At 46.8% G+C, this 25,258-nt stretch overlaps 1 protein-coding gene across 1 annotated transcript in view; it reads left to right on the plus strand.

Annotated features, from left to right (window-relative positions):
• Window positions 1-25,258, plus strand: part of Rph3al (rabphilin 3A like (without C2 domains)) — a 93,613-nt gene that overhangs the window by 11,175 nt on the left and 57,180 nt on the right. Inside the window, exon 2 of the mRNA XM_028759352.1 lies at window positions 15,631-15,726. The gene's annotated coding sequence lies outside the window, so the exon portion shown is untranslated. The remainder of the gene's footprint in view (window positions 1-15,630; window positions 15,727-25,258) is intronic.

The following is a 25,258-nucleotide window of genomic DNA, read 5'->3' on the forward strand; positions in this document are numbered from 1 at the left end:
GTGGCTTTTCACTATCTTAATAGCATCTTTTGAAGAATAAAATAGTTGGATTCTTCAGTGAGCCTGCACTAGCTAAAACACAGTGTTGTTTCTGGTCCTCTTCTTTTGCAGTTTGAGGCCCAGACCGATTCATTCATACGACGACTAGAGACTGCACATGACTAGAACCAAAGACACTGAAGTGTGCCTCTCACATTGCTAAGCACTGGCTATAAATCAGTTGCCTAATGGTTAATACCAAACTCAAGGTTGTTATATGATCCTTTTTTAGTCTCTCTGTGTGTGGTTTTTGTTTGTTTGTTTTGTGTTTTGATGCTAGGGAGTGAACCTAGGGCCTTCTACATGCTAGGTGAGTGCTCTACCACTGAGCTGTATCCAGAGACCTGTGACAACTCTATTTAGACAGTTATATTCTTGGGCTGATTAGCTAAACTCTCAAGGAGGGAATCACTATTTATTAGTTAACTGGAAAGACTAGAGAGATTGTTCTGTGGTTAAGACATGTGTTACTGTTGCAGAGGACTTGGGTTCAATTCCCAGCACATAGTGACTTGCAACTATTTGTAATTCCAGGCCATCTGACTCCCTCTTTCTGACCTCTATGGATATTATATATACATGTGGTGCATATACATACACATAGGCAAAACACTGATATACATAAAATAAAATAAATAAGGAAAGAGTTGATTGGCAGCTAGCTTTGAATGGTGGTACACATCTTTAATCCAGAACTAGAGAGACAGAGGCAGGTGAATTTCTGTGAGACAAAAGACAGCCTGGTCCACACAGTGGCTTTTCAGCCAGTCAAGGCCATATTGAGAGACCCTGTCCCAGCTCCCAGGCCATCTGTAATTCCAATTCCAGAGATCTGACACCCTCTTCTTTCCTCCATGGGAACCTGCACACACATAACACATGACAGACACTCACACAGGCACTCAAATTAAATGAAATCTTTTTTAAAAAGAAAGTTAACTGGAAAAGTTTGCAACCAGCTAGGAATGAACTGGTGGATATGCTTGTATAGTATGTACAAGCCCCTGCATTCGCTCCTAATCTTCTTCCAGGGTTTCCAAAAGTTAGTGGCAAACTGCTTTAAACATCTGGTCTTGGTGGGGTTTGTTGTTGTTGTTGTTGTTTCCCCTTACTTAGTTTAAATTCAGTTCTGAGTTTTAAAACAATTTTCCCTCAGTCCTCTGTGGCAAGCTAATGAAGAACACTGGCTTAATTTAGAAGGAGAAATGTGGGAGTGAATGTCATTCCCCACAGTTCATTTTTGGAGTCTAGGTTCACCCTTCTCTCTCCTTAATGGACAGCATATCAGACAAGGGGGTGTTGGGGTCAGGGGTCAGAGCCAGGGTTCCAGAGAAAGCAGTTCTCCCCCCACCACCCCGAGGACTGTGTGCTCTAGAAGGTTCCTGTCTAAATGGCTGTGCTCTGAGCAGTGTCTTCTAAAAGTAAAAAAGGAAATGAATTCCCTTCTGATTTCTTTCTTTCTTCCTCTTCTTTTTAATGTCATCAAATCATACGGGTTAGTGACAGGGAACAACCCAATTTCAACTGATTTCTGACTTGTCACAGTGCTTGTCCTGGTTAATGTCAAGGTCCAGGAGAATATTTGATCAAGGGCAAGGGACTGTGGGTGAAGTTGGCAAAGGAAAGGTCAGAGATGAATATGAAATTATCCCGAGCCCCTGTGGTAAGCCGCCCCAGTTGTCTCGAAGCTCACACAGATGGCCGTGCTGTGCCACTGTCCATTCCCTGGATCCTTGGTCCACCCTTCCAGAGTGTTCCCTGAGCCTTAGGTGTGGGAGTGTTGTAGCTGTGTCCACTGGGACTGGGATCTACAACTCTGCATTTTCATTGGTTGTGGGTTTCTATAATGGTCTCCATCTGTTGCAAAAAGAAGTTTTCTTGATGAGGAGTGAAGACTTCACTTATCTATGGACATAAGGACTAATGTTTAGACTGTAGTTGGGTTTAATAAAGTAGTGGTTGTAGGTTCTTCTCCAAGATCCCTGATTTCACCAGCCCTTCGAAGCTGAGTGAGCTTCCCAGTACTATGCATGATTGAGCCTGTTGTTAAGCAGGTCTTTTTTTTTTAAGACATTTATTTAGTGAGGGGGGAGCCTGAGGGGCCAGAGTGAGCAGGGGGCTGGAGCAAGAGGAAGAAGGGAAAAGGGGAAAAAAGACATTTATTTATTTTATATATCTGAGTACATTCACTGTCTTCAGACACACCAGAAGAGGGCATCAGATTCCATTACAGATGGTTGTGAGCCACTGTGTGGTGGCTGGGAATTGAACTCAGGACCTCTGGAAGAGCAGTCAGTGTTCTTAACTGCTGGGCCATCTTTCCTGCCTGTTGAGCAGGTCTTAAGTCTAATTATAGAGTTGTTGGTTACCACCAAGATACATGTACCACTACTGCACCCTTAGAGTTCTCATGGGTTGTTGTGATTCATATGAGTCATAGCTAGGTAGGACTGTTGGTTGCTTCCCTCCTTCGGAAGCTTGCATGGCACCTAATTGTACCATGAAGCTAGTGTTCAGGTCAGTTCCAGCTCAGGAACTTCTGAAGCTCTGTATCTGAAGTTGCATGGTATCTTCAGCAATAGGGACTTAGCTTCCACTTCTGAGGGATAGACAAGGGTGATAGCAATAGGTGATATAAGGAATCATACTATCAACCATCTATCTTTAAAAAAACTTATAATACATCTAATTCTATGTACAAATATACATATATAATTTAAATGAAATTTTCTCATCTGGGTTGACAATGTGCCTTCCAGGAGCCAAAGACCACCTAACAAAACCCCCAATACCAAGCATAAGAAGCTACCTTTTGAGCTGTTGGTTAGGTTGTCCAAGAGTCTCCCTAAATATCTTATTTTTGAAATGGGGTCTCTCATTGAACCTGGAGCTTGTTGATTTTTGCTAGACTTGTTGGCCAACAACTCCCAGATATCCTCCTGTCTCTGCATTCACTAGCAGTGGGATTACAGTTGGGCTCCACAACTCTCTGCATTTCTTTCATGGGTGCTTGGGATCCAAATTCAGGTTATTATGCTTGGAGGGCAAGTGCTTTGCCAGTTGTCTCCCTGTCTCCTGGGGCATCTTTTATAGGATTATTAATCTCATTGATGAGGGTCCCACCCTCAGGATCCAATCACTTCCCAAAGACCCAATATCACCTTAAGGATTCAGATTTCAATGTCATCCATTCCAACTGTCCCTTAGGTACTACTGAATAATGTGAACATCTTACTTGGCTAGAGCTGTCGCTGGTTGTGGACATGGTGGGTATACCAAAGTCCCTTCTGTAGGTTGGGCGCCATATGGGGACCCCATGTGGAAGACAGCTTTGGACTGAGTGGTTTATGGTGGCAGTTTGCTAACAAAGGATGTAAAGCATCTTGTTTTAACTGTTCCAGTGTTCTATGATGATAGCTGGTTTCCCTTTTGTTTGGGGGACACAGGATCTTATTGTGAGCCAGGCTGGCCTGAAATTTATAGTCTTTCTCAAGCTTCCCAGTGCTAGGGTTATAGGGATCTGCCACCATGCCTGGCTATTACTATGGTTTCTAACTATAGGCTGGCACGGAGATGTCCCCATAGGAATATCCTTTATGATTGTGTGCAGAAGTGCCCTGTGGACAGGGCTGGTCTTAGACTTCCCTGACTTCTTTCTCAGGTTCTGGTGTCAAGAGAAAGTGAGTCACCCTTCGTAGAATGATCTGGAAATACTAGTAATTTAGCAAACTGGAATAGTTGGGAATTCAAAGGCTCCATAGAAAATTGCAGCTGCCATTGTGGACTTGAAAGTCCTCATGAAGCTCACACAGAGAGGTCAGGGTGGAAAGCATAGGCCAGGGCAGCGAGAATGCAACTGTGTGCTGACCCTGCACTTTGAGGACCTGCTGTCCAGAACCTAGGCCAGTGTGATATAGGTCAGAACACAGTCAGAGGCTTACACTATGGAGTCCACAGCCTTTAAGAAGGATCACTGTGTGAGATTCTCGGATGTGAGCTCTACTAACAGATGTGGAACGGCGACCTTGGGGTGCTGGCCATGGCCTGGGGGACAGACAGCACATGGAAATAAATCAGAAGGGTGTACACAGCAGAAGAAGGCTCAGCTGGAAATGGAACCTGCTTGAGGTGTACAAGTCAAGAAGAGACTTGTAAGTTGCAACTAGTTCCAAAATACGGCAGCTGTGAATCCCTGCAGGCTGTTACCAGACGGTAATTGGATTCTGACCTATAGGCAAGGCCAATAACGACCATCTCAAGACAGATCTCTAGGAGTGAAGACAATTACGCCTCTGTCAGGGAAGGGCTGGTCCAGAGGGGCCTAGTCCTCTGGTCTGAGGATGTTGGCCAGTGGTAGCCTAGCTAAGCAACTTACAGGAAGAGGGCTCCGGCTGGAGATTTCATCCTGATTCTATTCCTTCCATTCTCAGGGGCCCTTTGTGATAGTTTCCTCCCATTTCCTCATCTGTAAACTGGCTATCTATGGTACTGGCACAGCCATCATGAGAAGTCACAGATAACACAAAAGTGCTCTCTGCCCATGGGGATGACCTGCATTAGTTTTAGGGTATCCCCAGTTTGCCCCAGGGGTGTCCTTTTGCACCTGGAATCACTGTGAGTGGGTTCATACTCAGAACCACCATTGTCTGATTGTATGTGGCATTGCAGGGCCTTAGTGCTCACGTCGTTCCTGGGGCAGCCGAGTGCTCTGAGTCAGGACTTCTTTTTTTTTTTAATTAATTAATTAATTTATTATTTATTTATGTAAGTATTCTGTAGCTGTCTTCAGACACCCACGAGAGGGCATCAGATCTCACTACAGATGGTTGTGAGCCACCATGTGGTTGCTGGGATTTGAACTCATGACCTCTGGAGGAGCAGTCAGTGCTCTTAACCACTGAGCCATCTCACCAGCCCCGAGTCAGGACTTCTTAACCATGGTGTTTCCAGAGACATCCCTTTGGCTTGGTCCCCGTTTCCTTTGATCCTTGTTTACTTTTTTATAGCATTTAGCCCTGGAATTGCTTCCAGCCCTCCTTGAAATAGGCAGATGCACATTTGTACCACAGAAATACATTCACCACCGCATACTGACTCAGTATACATAAGTGTGACATCTGGCTGGATCTGCTACTCTGAGGTATAAGGAGAGGCATAAAAGATCTGTCTTCAATGGGTGAGGATGTGGAACATCCCCAGCCCCACAGCAGAAAAACTGCAGGTAGTGTGTGTGTGTGCATGTACGTGTGGTGTGTGTACGTGTGCATGTGTGTGTTCTGTAGTTCTGAGTATCAAAGCTTCAGCCTTGTGCATTCTGCACAAACTTTCTGCCACTGAGCTCTGTTCCCAGCCTCAGCCCAGTAATGCCTCTGTAGTATGCCTGGCACCATGCTAGGTCCTTAGTAGATACACGACCACTTCTAGGGATGTATGCGACAGTAGTGGAATCATAGAATTCTGGGAAGTTGATCCTGTGCGTTCTGCTAATGTGTGGGAACACCATGGACCCTAGACTGTTGGTTTGAGCTTCTGGAATGAACCTGGGACAGTCTGCAGGGGAAAGAGCTGGAAACTCAGGTAGCAGGGGCTAACTGGGGGTGTAGGACTGCCTGGACAATACATCTGCAACCCTATGGGGCCACATGAGGGACACACAAAAGTGGCATCCCTAGGACATCTTCCTTGACTGCAGGCTCTCCAGCACATGCTTCCTACTCGTCTCATGAGGCAGCACTAAGCACAACCATCCCAACCTGCTGACTTCTGCAACAAGTGTTTATTTCTTAGTCTATGAGTCAAATGAGGTTTCACTGATCTAGGCTGTTTACCGTGAGCTGTGGTTGGTTTTGCATTGTGAATGGTTTCAAAATTGAACCCGTGTGTCTCTCAACCCACTTGGACCAGTGACCACACAAGGCTTGTTTGACTTGGGGTGACATGGAGTGGAGTGCAAGGAACTAGCTCAGTCATAAAGTAAGTCAGGCCTTCCCCCAGCCCCATCAAGTTCATGAGGATCCCATTGGCCAAAACAAGTCACACGGTCAGACCTGAACTCAATGGGGCAGGGAAGTACATTTTCCCCAGAAGACCACAACGGGACATGGCTATTTAGTATTGTTTCAGTCATTCATTGGTAAGTAAACATTTATTGAACTTCTCCAGTGTGCCAGGATCTGTTCTACCAGAGAGAGCTGGTACTTGTCTTCTGGAGCTTAAATTTGAATGATGGAAATCATGGAGAACACCTTGACAGCTACCTTGACCACTCAGCCACATTTGTGATAGTCACTACAAAAGAGGAGTACAGAGCACAGGTGTCAATGAGCCTGACCTGGTCCAGGGAGGACTGGACGGCTGAGACCTCAACTGACACATTAAAGTTCCTTAATAAGGGGGCTGGAGAGATAGCTCAGCAGTTAAGAGCACTGGCTGCTCTTCCAGAGGTCCTGAGTTCAATTCCCAGCAACCACATGGTGGCTCACCACCATCTGTAATAGGATCTGATGCCCTCTTCTGGTGTGTCTAAAGCTACAGTGTGGTCATATAAATAAAAGAAAATCTTTAAAGGGAAAGAAAGAAAAGAAAGCACCAGTGGGTGGTTTGTTTTGTTTTTGTTTGTTTGTTTGTTTTTATGTTTCTTAATAATTAGGCAGGAAAGGTAGAGCTGAGGCAGGAGGGTTACAGGTGCAAGGTTAGCCTGGGCTACATAGTGAGGCCCTGTGATATAATAATAAAAAAAGGAGATAGCTCAGAGGGTAAAGTCATTTGCCACTAAGCCAGATAGCCTGAGTTCACCCCTCAGAATGCACATGGCAGAAGGAAAGAACCAATTTCCTCAAGTTATTCTCTGAGCTCCACTTGTGTGCTATGGTGTTCATGTGTGTATGCACACATGTAAATAAACAAATGTTTTCAAAACAAAAACACAGGAAAGGTTTACCAAACTTTGTGCTAGCCACGGAGGGAGAAAGCAGTGGCAGTCACCTTGCTGATGGACTGTCTAAGCATCTTACATCCTGTAAAGCTGTCGTCCTTCAGAAGGGCTCGGAGAGGTGGCTCCGTGGTTAGGGCTACCGACTGATCTTCCAAAGAACCCTGGTTCTCGTCCCAGACACACGTGGTGACTTACAACCAAGTAACTCTGGGTCCAGAGGATCTGACACCTTCTTCTGGCCTCTGTTGGCACCACATATGGTACACAGACATGCGTGGAGGCAAAGCACTCATACACATGAGGTAAAAAATATAAATAAAGAAAATGAAGGAGAAACAAAACATTTCAGATAAGTTATTTTTTTAAAAAAAAAAGAATTTGCAGGGTGGTGGTGGTGCATGCCTTTAATCCCAGTACTCAGGATACGGAAGCAGGCAGATCTCTATGAGTTCAAGGCCAGCCTGGTCTACAGAGCAAATTCTAGGATAGTCAAGGCGACACAAAGAAGCCCTGTCTTTAAAAAACAAAAACAAAAATAATGAGAAAATTTGCCATTAGCAGACATTCTAAGAAATTCTAAAATGAATCCTATGAGTATACCGTAAAAGATGCTACCGAGTGACTCAGGTTCACGGGAGAAAATAAAGAGCACCTTGCAAGGCATAAGTACATTTTGTTTATAATTCTTCTGATTAATAAGACTACTGTATAAAGAAGTAATTATTAAACTGCTAATAGGCTTATGCCATACAAAGATGATTTATATGATGGTAATGGGCCAGAGGAGAGAGGAGGGAAGAAAGTCGAGTCACGTTTTGCTTAGCAGGCACAGGCTCTGAGACATCCATAGCCAAACAGTTTATCACTGTGCAGACATCATAGAGTGTGTGCAAGCTGAGATGGCTATGCTCTTACCAGGGATGCAGTTTTAGGGGACCACTGCTGTGTGTTGTCCTTGTCAACTGAAGCAACATTGTGGAACACATGACTGTGTAGTAGAGCAAAGCTTTCGTACTTTATTGAGACTAAGTCAGTATTAATCTAAGCTTGGTGGTTTTAAATTAAAATATGAATCGAATGGGCTGGAGATGTGGCTTGGTGATAGAGAATTTGCCTAGCAATATGCACATCCCTGGGCTTGATCCCTGCCAACACACACACACACACTCACATACACACACACACACACACACACACACAGAGAGAGAGAGAGAGAGAAAGAGAGAGAGAAATTAAATTTATAATCTGTAATTATAATTTCTGAAGTAACCAGTTAGAAATTAGTTTAAAATGTAATAAAAGATTAATGATTAATGAAAATTTATGTTAAAAATATTACCACAAGGGGCCCCATTAGATGGCCACTGATAAAAGCACTTGCCTCAAAGCCTGGTCATCTCAGTTCAGCCTCCACTGGTAAAAGGAGAGGAACAATTCCTGAGAGATGTCCTCTGCCCAACCTCCACATGCACACCATGGGAGCACGCATCCCATGCACACATGTACGTGCAGACCCAGGTAGACAGGAAATGTAAAGACATGCACACACATACGTGCACACCCAGATAGACAGGAAATGTAAAGACATGCACACACGTACATGCACACCCAGATAGACAGGAAATGTAAAGGAGAATGGAAATATCTAAGATATCAGATAGAATAGACTTTAAGACAAAAACTGTGCCTGTGAAGTAGTTCAGTGGTGGGGTGCTTGCCTGGTCTGTGCACCGCCAGTACTGTGGTGGGTGGGAGCCGGACAAGGATAGTGATTAAAGGAACGATGTCCTAGGAGGTGGGCATGCTTGTGGTGCAAAGATGGGGGCTTGAGTTAGCTCCCCAGAACCCATGTAAAGGCCAGGCATGGCCATGCCTGTCTTTAACCCCAGTGCCGGGTGACAGAGAAAGGAAGCTCTTGGGAGTTTACTGCCCTTACTTCCTTGCCTAAATGGAGCTTCAGGCTCAGCAAGAGACCTTCAGCCTCAAGGGTACAAAGTGGAGAACAGGAGAAGATACCTGATGTCCTCTTCTTGGGCTCTCCATGTATGCACAGAGATGTGTGCACACACACATTACACGGACAGTGTTACCGAAATGAATAAGGTCATTTAAGATGCTAAAAAGCCAACCCATCAGGAAATAATAACAATTACAAATATATATCTACCCAGAAACAGACCCCCCAAACTACAGAGAGCAAAATTAGCAATAAGGATGGGAGAAATTGGGATTCAACAATGATAGTTGTAGACTTCCAGGTCTTTTGCTTTCTTTCTTTCTTTCTTTCTTTCTTTCTTTCTTTCTTTCTTTCTTTATTTATTTATTTATTTATTTATAATTATTTATTTTAGTTTAATTTTGAGACAGGGTTTCACTAGGTAGTCTTCACTGGCCTGGAACACCCTAGGTTGATCAGGTTGGACTCAAACTCACAGAGATCCACTTGCTTCTGACTTCAGAGTGCTGGGATTAAAGGTGGGATTAATTTTTGGAGCAAGGTCTTGTTGTGTGGCACAGGGTGGCCTTGGGGGTGCAATCCATGCCCCCACTCCTGGATTCAAGATCTCGTTTGCAATGATGGATGCATATGTAGACAGAGGATCAATAAGGAAATAAAAGACTTGACATAAACCAATGAGGCTTAACAGACATCTATAAAGTACTCCACCTCATGTCGTCCCCCCCCTTCTCCCCCTAGGCTGGTAGCCAACAGCCTGAGGGAAGAAAGCAGACAGAGGCAGAGAGCAACAGAATGACCTCTGGAACCAGCTGCATTGAGATGGGGCTACTTTATTGTTTTCAAGATAAGGGCTTTTGGGGGTACAGGTGGAAAGGGCTAATTGGTCATGGCATCAAGTGAGGAGGAAGGACAGATTGGTTATAATACATGACCTAATTATCACGGGGGCAGTAGCCAGAGTGGGCGTGTGTGCTGAGTTATGCAGCCTTGCAGAGAGCTCTGTACAAGGGCACTTTTCAGACAAGGCCAGCCACCTGTGCTCAGAGACACTCTTCAGACAAAGGCAGCAGAGACAGGGAGCCCCGCTGAGAAAGGGAGTCCCCCATTTTGCACGAAGTCCAGAAAGCCATCCAGTCATGGGGGACTGCTACCTTAATTGTAAGGTTCCCCAACACCACCCAATAGCAGCCGGTTCTTCGTAAGTGTACATGAAGCATTGTCCCAAGAGTCTCACATACATGTGAGACTGGAAAACACATCTCAATAAATTTAAAGGGATTGAAGTCATACAAAGTATGTCCTTTTAGCTATACTGGAACGTAAATTAGAACTCCAAAGCTACAGGAAACTGGGGAATTCACAAATATGTAGAAAGTAATTTCCTCCAAATACTAAAAGAACTCCTAAGTGAAATTAGAAAGTGCTTTGAGACAAATAAAAAAAAAAGTGTAACATTTTAAAGCCTATGGAAGGCTGGAGAGATGGCTCAGCAGTTTAGAGTGTTGGCTGCTCTTCCAGAGGACCAGGGTTCAGTTCCCAGCACTCATGTCAGGCAACTCACAACTGCCTGTAACTCCAGCTCCAGGGGATCAGATGCCTCTGGCCTCCCTGGGCATCTGCACACACACACACACACACACACACAGAGAGAGAGAGAGACAGAGAGAGAGAGAGAGAGAGAGAGAGAGAGAGAGAGAGAGAGAGAGAATAATCTTTAAGGCTTATAGAATATATAGTTGTGGATGTCTATATTAAAAAAGAGGAAAGGCCTCAGGTCAATAATCTTCTGCTGTAAGAAACCAGGAAAGGAGCAGAAATCTAAACCCAAAGCAAGCAAAGGAGAGAAGTCATAAAGATTAGGACAGAAAAAAAAAACCCCGAAAGAATAATAAAAAGGTCATGTATTGTATGACTCCATTTATATGCAGCACCCAGAATATGCAAATCCACAAGACAGAAAGTAGATCAGCCTTTTCTAGGGGCTGAGAAGGGAGATTGGAGTGACTGCTAATGCTTTCTTTCTGGGGCACTGGAAATGTCCTGAAATCCAACACTGGAGACACAGCTCTGTGACTGTGCAGAAACCCACTGGGCTGTAGAGTTTACACAGGCGAGTTTTAGGATTTGTGAATTGTATTTCCATAATGGTGCTAAAAACAACATTTAACAGAGATAATTAGGTGAACAAGATTGTATCAGGGTCCCTGAAGGGCCAAGGAAGGAATATGACATTAAAGGACATGCAGAGGCCCCAGGTGTGTAGGAAATTTTTGGTTTTATACAAATAGCAATAGCAAGCTGCCAGGGCAATTTCAAGCCTGGGGCTGCATGCTAGGACCAGCCTTTTGGGAAGCTCACTGTGACAGTAGCCAGGATGACTGGCTACAGGGGTACAGAGGAGGATCTGGGGAGGCAGCTGCAGCCCAAACACAAAGAACTGCATTTCAGAAGGTTTGGGGTTCAAGGTCACCTTGCTAGTGGAGATAGATGTGGCAGACAGCCTGGTGCACAAATCCTCTGCTCCCCCTAGTGCTGGTCTGAACACTCCCAGGTCATCTTCACTCTGGGTTGCAGGGGTAGCAGGGAACAGCGTGTCATATGAAGCAGGCTGCTGGGTACCTGTGGCTGGCCCTGGCTGGTTACAAATGGTGACAACTGAACAAAAAGAAGGACTCCAGACACTGGAACAACTCAAAGCTGAGGTGGCTCTGCCCACCCAGACCATGGAGGATTGAACTGAGCGTGTCTTCTAGAGGGAAGCCAGGTGTCTGCTTTGTCTCTGGATTGGCTCCCTTCTCTCTTAACCCTCCAGACCCTGTTTCTCATGACTGAACTATGGCTCAGTATCAATCTGTCCCCCTCAGCCCCACACTTTTGCTGCAGGAGCTCTAACCCAGGGCTCCATGCTCACTCGTATGCGCTACTACTAGACTGTATCCTAGTCCCCACTGTCACCCCACAATTTTCCAGGTTATTAAGGGAGGGACTTAGATGTGCTATCCTGGCCTGGGTATGGCCTGAGGGAACTGGGTGGTCACAATGTAAAGTCAGCGCTTCTGAGGCCATGCCTGGTGGTTGCTAGGCCATCAGACAGGATGCCAGTTTACCTTATTATAAAAGGTTTCCCCTTACTCCTACTCAATAAACTCAGCATTTCCATTAGTCTTGCTCTGAGGAACTAACTACACAAGGTTCTGTCACTTGAATCCATTCACGGACACAACCTTTCCTCTCCCTTTCTCCTCCTTGTAGCCCTTTACTGTGCAGGTAAGATTCTAGAATGTCGAAAGCCTGACTACCTTCACAAATTGTTAGTTACCCCAGAAAAGAAAGGCCTGGCCTGTGTCCTCCTGAAATTTTTATTGAAAAGGCCCGAAGTCTGGTCATTGTCTCCTTTTTGCCTGCTGTTTGCAATGCAAAGCCCTGGTGATCTTGGAATAAATAGGCTTATAACTGGGGACTGAAGGGTATAGGAACTGGCTGTGAAGCCTGTGGGAGACTGTGTGAGGGGCACCTGCCCACACTGCCCTGCTGCTTCCTGCCCTGGCTCATCCTCCTATTTCAGCTGGCCCACAAGGGCCACATGCTGTGGCACCCTTTCTGTAGATACACTGGGGTCAGGGGGCTGCCAGGACCGAGCCCTTCATGCTGGGGGCCGAGTCTCTGGTCCTGAGCAGCTTGATTGATCTTAGCTGGGGTTTCCTCTCTTGCTGGGAGAAGCAAAGCACAGGAGTTCTCCAATCTGCAGCTGCTCTCAGACATCAGAGGGGGGACAGGGGCAGTCTGAATGCAGACGCAGGTTGGGGGCTCTTTTCACTTAGAATTCTGGCAGCATTTATAAGGAGACCGCATAGTTTGCTGTCTCATTATTCATGGCCCGATGCTGTTGTCTTTCTAGAATGTTGCCTCCAATACTAATTGTCAGCCCTGTGCACAGAGCTGGTGCAGACTCATAGCCACCAACCTCTGCATTTAATTTGCTGCTGCTGAGTGGAAGGGGTGGGAGTAGGCTGTGTTAGAGGATTGATAAAACCTCAGAGTGGCTGGGAGGGGAGGGCTGGCTTTGTGGGTCGTTTCCCACTCCCAGTAGAGTAGCTAACAGGCTCCTCGTGAATAGCCTGACCTCTGATTGCTGGTACCCTGTTCTTCCCAGGGCCCAACTGTACTCTGACATTTTCAGGCAAAGACTGTGCCTTCTGTTTTGCTGTTTCTCCCATTATCCATCTATATATGCATCTATCCACTCAGTACTCCAGCATGTTACCTGTAAAAACTGAGAATGCCCAGAGAATATATGTTTCTCCACATCATATATAGATATACAAACATGTATTTATAAAAATGTAAGATATGTCGCTATGTACCAGACCTGTGTATAGATAACAGTGTGTGCACAGATACGTTTATATTATCTGTTTCTGTAAGCATGTGTAATTAAATAGAAGCCCAGAAAAATAAGATCAGAAAAAATAGAGATTAACCAAATGTCAAAAGCAGTGGTGGAAGACTTAGAATATATACATATACATATACATATACATATACATATACATATACATATACATATACATATACATATACACACGCGCACGTGCGCGCGCACACACACACATGTATGTGTATATTCGAGTCATAGAGTCCAACACATTTTACTGTGAGTCAGACTTTTAACTCTGCTGGGTAATCAAGGCAGGAAGAAAATATCTGTGACATGGTTTGTGTGATCTATAAGGAGAGAGACACCAGACACATTAGATCTGAAGGAAATCTCTCACTTGGCCCCTCAGTGAGGGGTAAAACGTGTGGCAGAAAACAAAGAAAGCATGTGGTATACAGGTGCTCTCCTCCGGCACCCACGGGTGACAGCACTAACTGACCATTCCCACTCTGAAACAAGGGCTGCTCCACTGTCCTAAGCATGACTCTCCAGGCAGACATTATTACTTATTTAGGACGTACATGCTCCATGAAATCCTGTAGCTGGTCTTCAGCTACTCTGTGGGTTCTTTCTTCTACCCTTCTCTACCCCTTTTCTTCCACCATTCAACCCCCAACACTAGCTAAGAGAGAAGAAAGGATAGGGAGGAAAGGAAAGAGATCCCTGAATAAAGTCAGGGGTTGGAAAAGGGGGCAACTTTACCACTCAACTTCTTGCTGAGTAGGGATATTGAATTCCTTGGGGCAAGTTTGATCTTTGCCATCAGGACATCTAATTTCTTCTTGTTGTTCCTTCTTCGTGAACAATTACCTAAACTGTGACCAACAGCGACTAACCAACAACCCACCTTCTGGGGCCCCAGCATTTACATACCCTCTGAGAAGTCCCCAGAATTCCAAATGTCAATTACAGAAACCATCTGCAGCTGGCAAAATCATGTCCCCCACCCCCACCCCGCATGAGGCAAAGCACAGTCGGCTACTGTGCACAACCCGAGGCAGCCCCACATCCCACACCTGGGATTCAAACGAAACCGGATACTATTTCTGTGGTCTTTAAGGAGAAGAACCCAAAATTCCAAAATTGTCACTACAAAGCCTACTTGCTTTTCTAGTGTGAGCAACGGTGGCAGAATCAGGGACTGACGAAGGTGCTGAGTGGACAGCCCCCTGAGACTGCCGTGGACGCTCTTTAGGCTATAGTGGGGAATAGGGCCTAGGAGTAACAGGGGCCTTACCCCAGCAGAAGGCTCAGCATCTTGACTCTCCCGCACCCACTGGCCTGAGGAGCAACCCCACTGATGGCGGCCCTGTCACGCCAACCACTGTCCCACTGACCCAGACTACCTCTCAGAAGGACATCGTACAGCCAAGTCACAGAATAACACTGCACATGTAACACAAACGTGTGTTTGTAACATGCCTTCACCAAGGGTTCTTCTAATGCTTTTGTTTTGCAATTGCCGGTTCCTGATACCAACAGTGGCTGTTGTCTTCACTTCCCCCTTGGATCTTTTGTTTTCCTTTAAACCGCCCCCCCCCCGCCTCTCTCGGGCTCTCTCCCTCCCTCCCTCCCTCCTTCCTTCCCTCCCTCCCTTCCTCCTTTCCTTTCTTCATGATAAGTTCTCATGTAGTCCAGGCTGCCTTTGAACACCCTGTAGCAAAGAATGACCTTTGAACTCTGGATCCTCATGCCTCTATCTCCGTAGTTCTGGGATTATGGCATGCACCGCCACACTCAGTTCTCATGAGCTTTTGTGCATGTGCACACTCATTTGTATGTATAAATGTGGGTACACGCATGCCATGGCATCCATGTGGAGCTCTGAGGGACAGCCTTGGGTATCAGACCTCACTCACCTTCTGCCTTGTTAGAAACAGGGTCTCTTGTCATTCCACTTCTACCCCAGGCTAGAGTACCTTAGTGCACCAGGTTAGAGGACCTGTGAGCTTCCTGGGTTTGATGTTGAGTCTTGATTGTCAACTTGGCAGGATTTGGAATCACAGAGGAGACATACCTTCAGGCTCACCTGGGAGGAATTATTTAGATTTAGTCTCTGACCATGGTTATGAGGTTAGTTTATATAAACTTACATAGATTATTAATTTATATACATTTATATAGATTAGTTTAACTGAGGTTGGAAGATCCATCCAAATAGTGAATAACACTATTCTGTTGACTTGGGTCCTAGACTGCATAAAGAGAACAATGCTAACTGGGCGTTAGCCCTCATCCTTCTCCACTTCCTGATCGTAGATGCGACGTGACCAGCCACCTCAAGCTCTTGCCGTCACTCCTCCACCATGATGTACTAGATCCTTCAACTGTGAGCCAGAAGAAACCTTTCCTTTTGTAAGTTGCTTTTTGTCAGAATTTTAGTGCTCTGCTTTTCTACTGTGGTAAGACACCATGGCCAAGGCAACTTGTGGAAGAAGGAGTTTATTGGGGCTTACAGTTTCAGAGGGTGAGTCTGTGACCATGATATCATGGTGTAGCATGGCAGCAGGCAAGCAGGCAAGCAGGCATGGCCCTGGAGCACTAGCTGAGAGATTGTATCCTTATCTGCAGGTAGGAGGTAGAGAGAGAGCTAATTTGGAATGTCATGGGTTTTTGAAACCTCTGACCCATGCCCTCCCCCTCCCCCACCCCCCACCCCCACAACACACCACATTCAATAATTAGGCCACACCTCCTGATTCTTCCTGAACAGTTCCCAAGCATGAACACATATATGAGCCTTTGGGGGCTGTTCTCATTCAAAGCATCACGAGAATTTCATTGTAGCACTGAGATAAGTAACTAGGGTGTGGGGGTGGGGGTGGTTCTCCTGTCTCTGCCTCCCATTTCTTCTTAGGAGCTTTGAATTTACACACAGAATGATTGTATTGTTGTATCTGGCCTTTATGTGGGTTCTGGGGATTCAATCTCAGGTCCTCATGCTGGCATGGTAAGTGATTTTTACTTACTGAGCCACCTTCGCAGCCTTCTTTTGAGCTTTTTAAAGCCTGTAAGTTAGCAACTTCATTCCCTATGTGTATTAATTATTAAATTATTCCTATGTGAATTGCCATATATCATATTTGTATCCTTCTTGCAAATTTTACATGTTCGTAGATTAGGCAATTTTGCATTTGCTTTTCTGTTTAGAGAGTGAGTAAGCAGTGGTGGCGGGCCCTGTGCTGGTGACTGTGCATTTTGGGCTGGGAAGAGAATTAATTCTACCTGTAGCAAAGCAAAGGCCAGGGCCTCTGCTGTCGTTATGTGATGGACATCCATTCTGCCTGTCCAGTTTCCTTCTTCAGGTGTAAGTACTCATGTCATCCTCCTGGAGAAGATAAACTGGCCCCTGCTCTTTCCTCCTTAGGAAAGAACTGACAGGTGCTTATGGCAGTGTGATAAGTCAGGAGCACTCAGGATCCTGTCAGCAAGCCTGCTTCTTTGTCATATCATTCTGGGAGCACTCTCTGGAAGATGAAGGGGTCAGAAGTAGATGACACAGTCTCAACGTACAACCTGGGAGATAGGCCAAGGTCTGGGATGAGCCTGGGACAGGATCTCTCCTGGGGATCATTGGAAGCAAAGGGGTAATTTGAAGAGAGCAGGTCATACTCTCCAGGGAGCACAGAGAAAACACATGGGTCTGGAGCTTTCTTTGGGCCCTTTGGCTATAGCAGAAGAGCAAAGTCAGCCAACTGGAGATTGGAAGGAAGGCGATCTCTGCTGTGGTATCTCTGAGGCAGGCCTCAGAGGGCAGGTAACTGCAGGAGCAGACAGCTCTCCCCAAAGCTGAATCAATTTAGCATGTGTATGAGTTCTGCTGCCTTTTCAATTCTGCTGAGGTGATTTTCCCAGAGTTCACGATCAATCCCAAATAAGAGTCCAGCTCAAACTACCTGAAGCAAAAATGGGGCTCTGTGAGTCTGGCAGCCTGGGAACCATAAAAGTGGGTCAGGCTTGGCTGCACCCAGTGACTGACAATCGCTTCAGGTGTATTCCCCTCCTTCTGCTGGCTTCCCTAAGCATCATTTCCAGACTGGGGTCCTCTGAGAGGTGGAAAGGTGGCCACAGGCTTTCCCACGCCAGCACCATTGACACTGTTTGTTTGCCACACTGCCACCTATCCCCTGTTCACTTCCCATGGTGGTCTCTACCCTCCCCCCACTCACTTTCCATGTGGACACTACACATCAAGCTGTCGTATGTCCCACAACAACACTGTTACCACAGCTCACTGTCACAAAGGTATACTTCCCAGTAACCCAGGGAAGACACACCTTGACCTAGGTAACATGCACAGCCTTGAGCCAGTCACTCTCCAGGAAGTGGAGGAGGGTGACAGATATCTTGAGGTTCCCCAGTCATGTCCTCCCCTAAGGAGGAAAAAGCAGGGGACACTTTATCTTCTCCAGGAGGATGACATAGTTACTTAAACCTGAAGAAGGAAGCTGGGTATGCAAGATGGATGTCCATCACCTAGAGCTAGCAGAGGGTCCTGGCCTTTGTTTTGCTCAAGGCAGAATTGTTTTCCCAGCCTAAGATGCACAGTCATCTGGATGTCTATGCTGCAGGGTTAAATTAAGGCTGTTGTCTGCTTAGCATTGCCACAGTTCTGTGACGTACAGGGTGAACGCTAGCGATCTCCATGCCTTCTTGTAAGGGACATCATAGGCCTTCTCATGGAGGCTTCCCACCTCCCTGTATGGGAAATCCCTCACACCAGACCTTCCCATGCAACAAGCTGCTATGCTCAGGGAGAAAATAGCTTTTTCCTAACATGCTTGTGTCCCAGGATGCTGGTCCCTAGCACCACTTGGCCTCTGCTACCTCTCCTTGCCAGGCTCATGGTCTCTTTGGGATGCACACCTTGACTCAGATCTTGATGAGATGTTGGTGTCACCTATAGTTTGTGAACAGGTCCGTCTGGTGGGTGGACCTGCAGGGAACGGACAGAGCTGCCAGGCTGGGCCCTGACAAAGGCAGCGTCTGTATGGCTTCGGAGCTCCCTGCATGTGTGCAGCTGCTTCCTAGTCGAGCTGTGCCCCACAAGCCCTGGGAGCTTCTCTCAGCTCCCCCTTATGGGGCTTCACTGAGTTTTTGTTTTTCTCTTTTCATCTTAGAATTAGTTGCTTTTCTTTTGCTGCTGTAACAAATACCCAAGAAAGACAACTTAAAGACGGGGATAGTCTATTTGTGCTCATGGTTTCAGAGTTTGATGCACCATTTGGCCCCATGGATGGAGCATCGTGGCAGGGGAAGCACGTGGCAAAAGCTTTCTTTACTTCTGTGGGGTACAGAGGGGAAGTTAATGTAGGAAGGGTCCAGGGCAAGATATAGCCCCCAGGACATACCCTCTGTGAACTGCTTCCTCCAGTGAAGCCCCACCTCCCACTTTGCCATCTTTCTATAATGCCATCATCTTTCCAATCTATGGAGGGATTAATCTGTCAGTAAGTCAGAACCCTCCTGATCTAAGCTCTCTGGAAAAGCCATCTCAGGCGCACCAGAGGAGGGAGGTGTGCCTTTCTAATACTGCCTCTTAATCCACCGCTTGACAACTGAGACTGTCACAGTGTTGTCTAATTTCCTGTCTGGAAATGGAATTTGGGGTCTCTGTGTACCAGGGAAAGGCTGTGCCAGGAGCTACATTCCAGCCCACTGAGATGCATGTTAAGCTCTGGACGCTCTTCTTCAGGTGTCTTATCTGGAAGGCTGAACTGACTGGGTTGTTTCTTTGGTTTTTTACTTTGTTTTATTCTTAAGACAAGGTCTCACTATGCAGCCTGAAAAACTCAGAGTGTATACCAGGGTGGCTTCAAACTCAAAGAAATCTGACTGCTTTTGTCTCCCAAGTGCTGGAATTGGGCATGTACGACTGTATATGGCCCCGTGGCTGGGTTGGGAAGCTGCCCACTCCCTTCCCATCTTCCACAGCATCCTTGGATCATATCAGCATCCTGGGTTCTGTCTTAGTCAGGTTTCTATTGTGATGAAACACCACGATCCAAAAGCACGTTGGGCAGGAAAGGGTTTATTCAGCTTAGACTTCCACACTGTGCTTCATCACCAAAGGAAGTCAGGACAGAACTCACACAGGGCAGGAACCTGGAGACAGGAGCTGATACAGAGGCCATGGCAGGGGTGGGGGTGGGGCTGATCACTGGCTTGGCCATCATGGCTTGCTGAGTCTGTTTTCTTAAAGAACCCAGAACCACCAGCCCAGGGATGGCACCACCTACCATGAGCTGGACTCTCTCACATTGATCACCAATTGAGAAACTATCTTACAGCTGGATCTCATGGAGGCATCTCCTCAGCCAAGGCTCCTAACTCCCTGATGACTCTAGCTTGTGTCAAGTTGACACAAAGCCTGCCAGCACAGGCTCCTCAGAACCCCATTTGAGAAGCTCTGGGTGGTTATGTCCATTGGTGTCTCTTTTTAGAATTTTTTAAATCTCCATGGGGATAAGGCTGCTGGAAAACATTTTCTTCCTTTACTAGATTGTTATGAAAAGGTCAATAGTGAGCTCCTTGTCATCCTCTAGACTCAAACGTAGACATAACGGCTGGACCACACTCCTGCTGCAACCGGCTGCCTCGCTGCCTCTGTGCTGGGCCAGCTGCTTTGGGGAGTCTGTTCTTCTACTGCACTGGTCAAATAATCAGGGTCTCAGTTTACCTTCTTCCCAAGAAGCCACAGCCAGAGGCTCCACTGCTGGCACTGGGGACTCTGGGAAGCTCTGTGATGCTCAAGGCTCGGGCCCCACCAGGACTGATACTAACTTTTGGGAAATGTCTAGAATCTAAGCGCTTTCTAACAACAACAGACAAACCCTTCAATGCTGACAGGTCACACATGTTTATAATTCTAATCACTTTGAAGGCTGAAACAATAGGACCCTGAGTTCTAGGCCAGCCTGGGCCATTCAGCAAGATCCTGTCTCAAGAAATAGCAAACTTTTGCAATTTGTATGTATCTGGACTGAAAACACATTCCCCCAGGGGATGTAAGCCGTCCCTGAAGGTCCTACCTTGGGTGGGAAACACCCTACAATTGTCTGTCAGCTGCTGCCACTGTGGGACTTGGTCTCCAGGACAATAGTGGTGGGGTGGCTTGGCCCAGCTTCCCTGCACTAGGGAGAGAGAATCCAGGCCTGGGTTTGGCTCCAGCTGGGCCTTGCAGGCTGTTACTTATTGAGTTAAGTCAGAGTGGCTCAAATGTTGATGTGCAGCACCTGGGTCGCCCTTGGCAACCACCACACACGAGAGGCCCTCCTTTTGCTGGGGCTCCCTGTAACCCTCTCTCGGCTGGGCCCATTGCTTTCTGGTAGGTGCTTCTGGTTCTCCTGGTACTAAGGACCCATGGAGCTATCTTTGTGTGTCGTGCCTGTCTAGTGCCTGCAGGGGCTTTTCCAGACTATGTAGTGGGGAAGGGGTGTGCCAGACTGGGAAAGTGTTTGGTAAATGGTTCATGGAGACTTGCCTGGCAGTAGAAAGGCAGTGAGCTGGAGGAGAGCCAGGAGCCTCCACCTCAGACGCTGTCTTCCATCTGTATCTTCATACTCCAGTGGACAGGACGGATGTGAGATCCTGGCTGGATGGCTTCTGGGTTTTGGTGGAAAGTTGAACAGCATGTGGACCAAGGGCCAGGCAGAGAAGGGTGCTGTGCAGCTGGCAGTCCAGACTTCTCTGTTGGATGCGTGCTTGTGACAAGCTGAGCTCTGTGTATGTGTAAGAGATGGGCTAAGATGTGTATGTCTGGTGTTCACTTTTGAGGTCAGCTATCATAAAACAGAAAGAAAATCCTCAGATGACCATGAGATAGGGCCAAATATCAAGGGTCACAGAGACAGAAAAGAAATATTCAAGGAAAAGCAGTGTTTATTAGAATAGAATACGGCTAAGTTTCAAGTAGCAGGGAAATGGGCTGTTTGTTTGTTTTTTGAGACAGGGTTTCTTTGTGTAGCCCTAGCTGTCCTGGAACTCACTATGTAGATCATGCTGACCTCAAACTCAGAGATCCACCTGCCTCTGCCCAACTGAGAGATGGGCTTTTAAGACATTTTACCAATGATTTGCTACCGTGGGCATTTTGTTTTGCCACATTGAGATTTGAACCCAGGACCTTGTATTTTAATGTAATCAGAACCTCCAGATAGCCTTTTCTTTATACAAGTGATGTAGTTTTCTACTTATGGTGGAGAAGAAAATTTTCCTTTGAAAAATACTCAAACAAATTTGAGTAAAAGCATAAATTGATTTAAATGAAAATATGAAATGAAGAATAGTGTTGGACCCTCCGAGGCTTGGCAGCAACCTTCTAGAACAAAGCAAAAAGCAAAGGGCCTATGGAATAGTGAGGCGAGCTGGGGAGGGCAGGACCAGTGAGGTGAGGCTGAAGGGGGAGGAAAACTGGGTTCCTAGGTCCAGAGGTGGCCACAGATCTTGATGTAGTCTATTTGAATTATAATGGATAAGACCCATAGGGACTGGAGGAGAATTGACCTGTATTATAAATAGCCACCAGTCTCTGGGTGTAGACTTTCCAGGAGGTATCAGAAACCACTCAAAGAACTTGAAGAGAAGACTGGTTCATGATTGTCCCTGAAGAGTCTTCTTGTGATGGGTACCAGGACTTGGAGTCAGGATGACCAAGCTGGGGTTTAAATAAAAGTATACTATAAGGTCAAAGTAGGGCCTATCCCCTCAGCTCATCGTCTGCTGACTCTGGCTTACAGCCAGAAGTATTGGACAGCGTCAGGTCTGAGGCAGATGAGACCAGCCTTGGTCTGTGGGTTACAAAGTATGCTGCCCATGGTTGCAGACCTGAGGCTAGAGAGGCTGTCTGGGATGGCCTGTTCTGGATATCCTGGGGAAAAGATAGGGAAAGAGGGACCCAGTGACAGCCCCTGGTGCCTCCAGCCCTAGCACAGAATGTTCTGGAATGCTGTGAGGGAAGTGGGTGGGGTGAGCTAAAGGAAGCTTTTCTGTGGCTAGTCCAGGAAGTGTGCAGTTTCCTGCCTGGGTTTGGTTTGGACAGCTCTGGCTGGGAGCCCAGGATCAGGATTTCATTCATCAGCAGGGCCTGTGTGCACCCAGGTCACCTTTTGTTTATCACTGTCCCATTTCTTCCTCCCCTATGAGGAGTCCATCAGCTCAGGCACCAACTGTGCTTAAAAGCCCCAGGCATTCACCCTTTCCCCTTGAGGGCCTTTGTGTCAGGCAGCAAGGGGAGGCCTGCCTAGTCCAGGTGATACAGTAGGTGGGCGGTGGGGATCCATTCCAACCCATCTGCCGGTGTTGTCCCTAGTAGCCAAACCATGGGCAAATCTTCAAACCGGGAACATAAATCATTCTGTTCCTGTGTGAAAGTGGGGGCCACCGCCACTACAGTATGCAGGGCTGGGAGATGCAGGCGCTGTCTGTCCCAGGTGCAAACATTTTGGAGGGCTGATTTGACTGGTGCTGTAGGTAAAATGTAAGGGTGGTGTCAGCTTAAGGCTGGGTCCTGCTTGGGCCCAACTGACTGGAAGATATTTCTGGGAGTGGATTCCTTAGGGTGGGAAAATCACCACCACCACCACCACCATCATCACCATCATCTTTGGTTTTTCAAGATAGAGCTTCATTGTGTAGTTCTGATAGTTATAGAACTCACTCTGTAGACCAGACTCAGAGATCCACCCACCTCTGCCATTGGAATGCTCGGATTAAAGGCATGTGCCACCTCCATTTGGCTGGAAAAGTATTATTTTAATTTTTAAAATAATTGCAGCACCTAAGGGTGTAGACATTTGCCTTTTGCGATGCTTGTGACAGAGCTGGTCACTTGGCTGCCCTCCTTGACCTGGATGTTGAATGAAGAGTGCACAGTGGGCCAAGTCCTGTCTTACGTGCAGCCTTACTTCTGGGGTAGCCTTGCTGTTTTCATAGCTCTCTGGAGCCCCTGCTCTGCCCAGAGTTGGTGCCAAGAGCCTGGTGAACTCAGGCTGGTACAGTCACTCCCTGCCAACAGGTTTCCTTCATGCCCGCCAGTCTGGTTCTCTGTGTCCCTTTCTGGCTCACCAACAGGCTCCCCCCACCGGAAAAGCCAGCCCACTGCCAGATGTCTAGCAGGCTCCTCCACTTCAAGGAAGTCCTCCTCCTTCTTTCCCTCCTCTTCTTCCTCCTCTTCTCCTCCTCCCCCATCCTCCTTCCCTGTAGATCCCGGGACTGCATGGGGTAGAGTCTTCTGTCACCGTGCCTTCCCTGTGCCCTGGGCGACACAGCCCGAGCATTTATTCACATAATAGTCCAATTCATTCCAGATTCATCCCATGATCCCTGGCACACATACTAGTGTTCAGAGCAGACACAGTAGAGGTGACCCTTTACCCTGGGGACCTTGTGGAAATTGGCAAGTAAGCTAATACATCTTTGTGTCCCCAGTGAGGATATGGTGGGTACTCAGGGGACATTAGAGAAAGACACAAAGCACTTCATGTCTAGAGTGATGAGGGCCCCTTGCCCATTAACATAAAAGTTCTCAGAATGGGGTGACAGTGTGGAGAGGTGTGTTGGAAGCAGGCAAGACACTTCCCGCTGGGGAAGATTTTTATTTTTGTTGTTGTTGTTTGCAGTGGGGCTTTTTGTTGTTTTTTTGTTGTTGTTGTTTTGTTTTTGTTTTTTTGTTTTTTTTTTAAAACCTCTGGAGCAGAAAAAAGCATGTTTTTGATCAGCAAAGTTTAAAGTTTATTTGCCTTTTTAAGACAAGATTTCCTGTAGTCCAGGCTGGCCTGGAAGTTACTGGATAGCCCAAGCTGGCCCTGAATTGTTGCTCTTTCTGTTTCTGCCTCATGACTGCTGGGATTGCAGTCATATGCCGCCATGCCCGACTGTATGATACAGTATGATCCTAATGACACCTGCTGTGTTGTTAAAAGTGGTTACTTAAAAAAAAAAAAACTTCCAGAAATGAGTGAATTCAAGTGAAACATACGTTGAAGATGGTGATATCTCAGTTTTCAAAAGCTCAGACAGCGACAGGACCACCAGGCCAGGAGAGGCTCAGGAGGAGTTACAAAATGTGTTCTAGCGCTAACATTTCACAAGGGATGTTGTGAGGCTCCTGTCTGCTAGAGGGCATAAGGTGTAGATGGGTTTTGTAAGGGAGAAGGTAAAGGTTATTAGGCCATCACTTGGCACACCGCGGCCTGGGTCTGCCCAGCAGAGCCTCAGCACCTGTCTCCTAGGGCTGGTTTACTGACACACTTCCTAGGAAAACCTTGTGCTAAAAGCAAGACAGGAGCCTGTAGGTTCTGAGCCAGGAGCCCACAGGGTCTGATCCAGGAGCCTGTAGGTTCTGAGCCAGGAGCCCACAGGGTCTGATCCAGGAGCCTGTAGGTTCTGAGCCAGGAGTCCATAGGGTCTGACCCAGAGCTAAGGCCTCCGATGGCATGGAAGGACTGTGAGTGTTCATGGAAAGAGGAGCCTGTGACTCAGAAACAGACTGTGGGTCCCTCTCAGCACAGGAACCAACCCCCTAGATAGGACCACATCTAACATGGAGGGAAACGGCTTTCTACTCATCTCTAGGATGTTGTAGGATAAAGACTGAAGAATAAAAACTAAAGACTTCCGGAATGATTCTTAAGTGGACTTCAAGAGGTGGGTTCACTGCAGGTGGCCCTCCCAAATAAGACGGAGGCAGAGATTGGCATGGATGGGGTTGCAGTGATTGACATGTGTGGGGTTGCAGAGATTGACATGTGTGGGGTTGCAGTGATTGACATGTGTGGGGTTGCAGTGATTGGCATATGGGGGTTGCAGTGATTGGCATGTGGGGGTTGCAGTGATTGGCATATGGGTGTTGCAGTGATTGGCATATGGGTGTTGCAGTGATTGGCAT

The sequence above is a fragment of the Grammomys surdaster genome, unplaced genomic scaffold (genome assembly GCF_004785775.1).
Source record: "Grammomys surdaster isolate TR1022 unplaced genomic scaffold, NIH_TR_1.0 126278, whole genome shotgun sequence".
Lineage (NCBI taxonomy): Eukaryota > Metazoa > Chordata > Mammalia > Rodentia > Muridae > Grammomys > Grammomys surdaster.